Genomic DNA, 8,079 nt, shown 5'->3' with positions numbered 1-8,079 from the left:
TCCAACAAAGAATCCAAAACCCAAATTATGCAGTGTATAACGATATAAAATAATCTGAATAATGATTAATTGTTTGTCGATCAGCTATAATTGAACAATGGACTAATCATTGCATTTTATTAGCGATTGAGCTTTTGAAGACTTCTCTTAGTTCCAAAAAAACGTGGCATTACATCCTCATGAAACATACAAGTACATTAATTTGACTCAACATCTAACAACTAACTTACAGACGGCATTATTACCAACACCGCTATTCCAGCACGAAACCTGTCACCACTTTACAATGCTGTAGAGTTATATTAGAGTTATACATTAGATCTAAACATGTAGTGATGATGTGTTGGTTTGAATGTTCCTCTACTGGTGATGGATTGTTGAATTAGGCCCCTCTGAGTTGTGAATCACGTTCACCTGGGCAGTTGACATTTAATCAATAAACATCTGAACTGTTGCCATGACCCTGAGCCATAGGAATTTAATTTGGCTTCTCCACACCAACTGCTGCAGCAGGACCCCTGCGGATTTCCAAGACAAACCTTCAGTCACCTGTGGTTCATTTCAAAATACACCCGACAGATAAAACTAAAATCGTATGCTCCATTCTTATGCTCTATTTTTTGCAAGACAAATAATCAAATGTTTCTCACAGTGTATGGCAATAGGGTGTAATCAGGCCTATGTCAACATGTCAGTAACAATGAAAAGAATAACTGTGATCTGCTAATGATGACATGAAAGATTTGCCCTTGTTGTGTATGTAGATTTTGAATTCACTTGCCTTTAAAAAGGACTCCCTATAAAGAGTTTCATTTGGATGAAAATTCCCCAAACTAGCTTGAGCCTACATTTTGGGGGAGAAATGGGCGAGACATTTAAATATTTACCTTAAAAACACATTTCAAAGAAAAACTGTATTTGAAACCAGATTTTGTGCATAAATAATGCAACATCAACATGTTTAAGTCGCAGCAGTTCAGCAGTCAGTTGGCCTTAGAAATAGTTGAAAAGTAAAGAACAAGATACGAGAACATGATATAATGCGGCCATACAGCAATGAGTTCATAGATGTGGCATACATGAATCTTTCACCTCAATAAATATTTAATCTTTGCTCTGAATCATTTAAAGCAAAGCCCTTTCTGTTGTTCTCCGGGCAACATGTGCATGCAGTGAGTGTACATGGTTTTATCCTCACTTCTCAGTCCCTGCCTCCCTCCTTTCCCCTCGCTCTCCCTACGTTTCCTTCCTTTTTCACTACAGTCTCTCTCTCTCTCTCTCTCTCTCTCAGTCGGACAAGCTGCTCAGTGGCCCTGAAATATGGCACATTATGCCGCTCTGCTGATCATCGTTCAGCGTTACACCCTGAATCTGAATGCAATGTAAATGATATGATGATTCCCTCTAAGGCAACATTAACTTTACCATCGTTAAGCCTTTCAAGTGCAAAGGTTGACTTCATGAGACAATGAAGTCAACAGTAACAGTTCACTTTGACTTAATGCGGTGGTTGTGCTGGCAGATGATCATACAATAATGAAGCAATTTCTGAGCAATCATGGTTAAAAAGGGGCAACAAACTATGCACATGAGATCAATGACTATTGAATGATTCTTTTAATTAAGAGGCTGGTCTATATGCTTAAACACAAAATCTGATTTGCTAGTGAGTCATCTATGCTTCCTAGATAAAGAAGTCAACTGGAGGTCATTTGTGGTTTCCGGCTGAATGGGTATGCATATGTGGAAAGAAACACTAGAATATGCATGACTGCTATTAACTTCATGTTTAACCAGTCTTGCTTGTAGCTTAGCCCTGTATGTGTCATATGTGACTTAAAACAATATATACACACTGTATTTCATAAAAGGCAAGACTCTAAGCACAGAGTATATAAGTATATAGTATATAAGAAATATGCCGTATCCTCGACAAATTAATTCTTCAAGCTACAACCCAAGTGAAAGCTTATTTACACAGGTTCATTCAATCAAAGCATTTGTCTCCTGCAGGGGAAAATATGGTAAATCAATTGCCAGGTCAGCTACAAAAATTGTTATACTAATGATGATTATAAGTTCTACAGTTCAACTCAAGCAGTTTCCAGTTATTCCATTCTTAAACAATTCACTTCAAACGCTATTATTTCTTGTCACAGAAATTATTACTTCCATTCTCCAATTTCAGCTCACAGAACAGAAAATATTGCTGTTTATTATGTCTCTCTGTAGACTGTTATCACTATTATCTTTTCCATTTATCTCCACACTATTCTAATATCTCCATTAAAGTTACAACACACAGCCCATGTTAACTGGTGAGGAGAAATACTACAATCCTATTGTAAATTTCATCTGTAGGAAGAAATAAATAACAAAAGATTTGTCAGTAGACCTTTCTCCTTGTTTACTTCAATTGTTCTTGCTACCACATCAAACGAAGGGCTGCACAATTAATCTAAATATTATCGAAATTGCAATATGGCCAAGTGCAATATGCATCAGTCAAAATAATCGCAATATTATGTTTTTACCGTATCATGCAGCCCTAATCAAAAGCCTCATAATCAGACTCACTTGGCACTTTGTTTCACTTTATTAATTTAAGATGAGATTGTGTTCATGTTCAGTTATTTTGTTTTGTTTTGCAATAATAAATTAGTAGCGTGTGATGTATCTGTCCACTCAACATCAGTTATTTCTGTATCTGACTTAAAGCAACTTGTACAACAGCTGTATCACATGCTTGTACTTATGATGTAGCTAGCAAGCTATAAGGTTCCCATTCCCATGGTCAATTGCTTCTCCAGTCAATAGAACAGTCGTAATCGAGCACAACACCATACCTATTTGAATGGGTCCATGCACTTTTAATCTATACTTCCATACTTTTGTTTACATTTAGCCTCATGGTATACACTATATGCAGTGTAAATCTCTATGACAACATAGGAAATGGTTTATGGTTCAACATCCATTTTCACCTGTTGATTGCACCACTGCAACACTAGATGGATTTTTTCTCCCATTATCAAGCCATATTGTGCTCTATATAAACCAAAGTACCTGTGTTTACACTTTTATTCATTTGAATGTCATGTAAATCAATGGTTTGCCTTTAATAGGAAACAATTGCATCATTCAGTTAAAGTAATCATGTTTGCATACTTTCATTCACTGAGATATAGAGCAGGAATTATGGCAAAAAGCACATATGTTACTGAACAGCAGAAAGCCACTAAGCCTGGCTTTATGTTGTCTTTACCGTCAACAATCAAGAAAGGTATAGAAAGCATAAGCTCTCCATTCTGACCAATCCCAGTTCCTGCAATCTCAACGTGGTATCGCTCATCGCTCCATACACAAACCACAGATGCACAAAAGAGAGAGTAACATAAGAGGTTTCATTCAGAATAATCTTCTTTCTTATCCATGATATCCTGATATGGCCTTAATTCTGCCTTTCACCAGGATGACTTTTAGTTGATTATATCAAAATTGACATTCAGTTGGGACAAAAAACCTCCCTGACAAGAGAGAATTGCTCTTCATTAACAATTACAATTTCAACAGCTAATCACTCAGTATTGCACTCAGTGTCCAACCTCTTACTGCCAGTAGTCTTTGTGTTACATGTCCCGTCTTTAGCACCAACTATAAGTGATTGAAAAGGATCTGTTAAAAAAGTGCCTTCTTAACTGTTTGTGGACTGGTTAGGGAATCATTTAATCAGCCATGGGCAAAATGCTCCACAGTAAAACCTACCATTATACACTAATGTTATGGTCTGTGTGATGACACAACTTACCTCATCACTTCTCTCTTTCTGCTGGGTGAACCGTCTCTTTCTCCAGCTGAGCCTCTGATGCCTGTTTTGACAGTATGTCTCTCACTCTTATCTCTATTTTGACAACCTTTCCTGTTACTTATGAATTACGAAAAAGCGACTAATCAAATGACAGGTATTAGGTTACATTCACTGTTCAGTCTTACCTGTTCCACCTTCTCTTCCTGCTTGGCTTTGTCTGTCTCTGCATCACCTTCCTTCTGATACTGCACCTGTATTAACCACAGGTGAGTATGTCATGCTCGGTGGGGAACAGCTGAGAAAAGAAATCCATAAAGTACAGTGTAATGGCTTTCATCAAGTTTTCAAATTTGCGTTTGCAAGTCTTTCTCCATCCAATTAACCTCCATCAGCACACAAACAACACTACAGAGTAACAAAAAGCACTAGGTGTACTACAGTCTTTACAATACCATGAGCCTAACCAGCAAGGCTCCCAAACAGTAGGACAAAAAACCTCAGTGTCTTCTATTTGGTAATGTACTAAAATGTAGTATATATCAATCAATACATTTTAATGGGTGTTGAGTTAGCCTACTTTGTGAGTGCCTCAATAAGGAGATATGTGAACCCTGATACTAGACCAGTTGGAAACCACCACTGACCTGCACAATGTGTATGTGTAGATGGTGTGAATCGGATACGCCAGATTGTAATCAAGGCCAATCGAGGCATATTTTGATGGATCAGTATTAGCATTATCAACCTCTATCCATCTCCAAATCATTGTTTGCTGCATTACATCAACTGTCAAAAGTGCCCCATTGTGCTCTATAGGCACAAGACACAAGAAACAAGTTTAAATTGTGTCTAAACCACCCTAGCCAAATAACCATACTATACTTTAAGATACTGTAGGACACCATACAAAATATTACAGGAAACTATCAGGGACAGCTCATGCATGATATTTTTTGTTATATTTTAAATAGAGATATTTAGTCGTCAAGCATTACACTGCTTCACTAGTTTAATGTACACACATATTTATGCACTGTAGGCTATGGGTACACTGTGCAGCTCTATTATGTCGAAGGAGTAAACAATAATGTAATAAGTATATCAAGAGATATTCAGTATAAAAGGATCTGGGTGACGACTGTGGGCAAGCAAAATGTTTTCAGGACATCCCTTCTCTCCATATCGACTTCCACAATCTTGGCAAAATCTTGCCTCATGAGCATTTTTATGAGATTGAAGTCATCTGAAAAAAAATTATATTAATTAAAATTAATGGTAAAAACATCATATAGCAAATATTTTCACATGAATATGCAATATGATTTAAGATTGGTGCAAATTTTAGATTGCGGTCCATACAAACTATCATGTTTTCTTAAATCTGGAGAACCAGATTTGTAGACCAGGTGTCTGTTTTTTTCTCACACTTTACCTTTTACCTTACAATGGCAGCTTTCTGTGATTTCCATATTGCAATTAATTGTGCAGCCCAGTGTGCAGTGTGTAATATTTACAGCAGAAATAGAAGATAACTACTATAACTATGTATCATCTATCACCAGTGTATAGGCTAAAATATAATACACCTGAATGTAAGAATCGTAATGTTTTGCTACCTTAGAATGAGCCTTTTTTTATCTGCAGACGCCACAGGTCGCAGGGAGTCCACCATGTTGAACCGCCATTTTTCTAAAGTAGCCTGCGTTTTTCTCGGCCACCATAGTTTCTCCTTCGCCTTTGAAAGGGCCAGTCAATACAAGGGGCATAGTATAGTGACGGTTTGACAACAAACATGGGAGTGTGCTGTTTTTGGAAGTAAACAGGATGCGGGAGCTTCCTTCCACTATGTAACTAATTACATAATAACAATGTAAACACTGTAACATTGTAGCAGTTAGCTGTGTCAGCCACTGCCAGTTACAAGCTAACAACCAACATAAACAAACAAAAGATGCTGATTACACAGTCTGAGTCTGAAGCTTAAACATGGAGGCTATGTCTGAATATATCCAATGTTTCCTCTGAGGTTAGCCATCTTGATGCCTGGGACTGTGTCTGTGTCAATCTAAATTGAATATAAAAACTATTGTTTTCAATAGTGTGTAATCACAAAGAAGTTATAAAAATGAGAATTGTTATATTTTATTAACCGAAGAATGAGCCGCTTTTGGCTATAAACCCCGCGGGTTGGCTTCCATGGAGGTTGCCACTCCAGACTTACAAGGTTAGTGAAAATAATGGCGTCATCTAATAAAGTGTGTCTTTTTCACCCTGGTAAAATCTTATTCTACTTCAAGGACAGTGGAAACTTCTTTTGAACATCAAACATGTACAACAATTTTAATAAAATTATTCGGTAGCCGCTTTTTTAAGGTAGCCACATATATCATATATCACACTCTGTGACCAAAGCCTATGTGATATCAATAAATTCTGCTATCCAAACATGTATTGGCTAATAATGTTTACTGAAAATGAAATGTTGAAAAATAAAAGATTTTTTACAGTGATCCTGCGGTCCACACTCTACCTATACCGTATTTTTGTTTCCAGGGCCAGTGCATTCCATATTGTGGGATATACATACTGTGAACACAGAGGCACTAAAACTGCCAGATCAATATGTCAAAAACATGAACACCACATCACACTGACCATGGTTTCAGCTCATCGTGGTGTCTAATTGAGCTGATTGGGTATATGCTTTGGGGCACACCTTTCTTCATGATTCTTGCCATGCAGGATTTTGAGTTTTGCTTTTTATATTGCTTACATATGGTTTGATGGAAGGGGTTCTACTCTTACTTCCACCAGATTAACCATTGCTGCAGTATCCACACCAGTTAACTATAACAATCAGTAACAGAACTGAATGAAAATAATGCTTTGCCCCATTCCAAAAAAACTCTCTGCATCAGTTTTATCTGATAAATTGATGAACAGCTGTAAACAAATGACAAGAGGTATGAAAGACCAATAGCCCCATCTAGTGGTCAAAGAAGCCACTGCTACTACCCTGACCTTTCTCAAACTTCTTTGCTTCTTTCCCTGAGGATTCAAGCGCTAATATTCACTTTCTAGCATCCTCTCAGCCCAAGGCTGTGTGCCGCTGCTGTCCTCACCACCTCTTATCTTACACTGGGAAACTAGGGGAGGGGGAAAAAAGGACAGTCCCTATGCTTAATGGCTTAGATGAGATGTAGATAACTTTCTACCAACAGATGTCATACATAGAGCAGCTTTGAAGTTTCTAAATATGAATAAGCACATAATCTTTTAAAGAGAAAATACCCAAAACAAGAATTCTCATATACTACTTGTTGTAGCCAATTTTGATGTGTCCTATATATGTGTGTGTGGTAAGTGTAAATAGTGTTCTTGTTGCATCACTTGTGCCCCTGAGGACCCAAAGAGGTAATCAGTCATGTACCTTAGATGGGGAGGTCACAGGTGGACGGGGGTGGGGAAGCCACACAGGTTTTCAACCGTAGCGTGTGGTGTCAGTGCTCGTCTGTATCTTGTTGTTTGTTTCTTTTCTTATTACAAGCTTGTGTTTTTAAATGAGTGAATAAAGTGTTAAATACATTTTCAGGCAGACCTCATTTTTTCATAGCACTAGGCTACGTGTTGAAGATGTCTTTGAATTCCCTCAAGTGGCTTTTTTTGTGGTTTGATTGCCACTACACTACTTTAATATTAAACACTTCAGTGTTAGTCCATTTAGTATGCACTGAGTACATATATATATATATATAGATCTTGTGGTTTTTGTGTAGACTGAATTGTGTCACCCTTCTCCAACACTCTCACACATGCAAAGAGGCCACACTAGGTTATTAGCTCATTGTAAAATAGACATGTTTCTCAGCAATGGCCTCTTCAGCTTCTTTGTTTGTTTTAGTTTTTGTTTAACTTTGTCATGGCTGACAATATAGCAACAACTCTCCTGTGTGTATGCAGTGGTGATGTCAACAGTACTGTATACAAATCAAAGACAATGAAATAGGTGAGAAATGTGCAAGAGAAGCCTAAAAAATGAATCAAATTGACTTCACCGTACCCTTTAGTAAAATGGAAATGAAGGCCACAATTTTATATATATAGAGAGAGGTGGCAAAAACAGTCCAAAGAAATATCAGAATCATTTTTATTGGCCAGGTAGGCTGTGTGTATACATACAAGGAATTTGACTCCAGTTTTACATTGCTCTCTATGTACATAAACAAAATACCATGAATAAATAGGACAACAAGATAGATAGATAGATAGAT

Source organism: Morone saxatilis, unplaced genomic scaffold (genome assembly GCF_004916995.1).
Source record: "Morone saxatilis isolate NCDOM2014 unplaced genomic scaffold, NCSU_SB_2.0 Contig2, whole genome shotgun sequence".
Taxonomy (NCBI): Eukaryota; Metazoa; Chordata; class Actinopteri; family Moronidae; genus Morone; species Morone saxatilis.
This window is presented reverse-complemented; position numbering follows the sequence as displayed.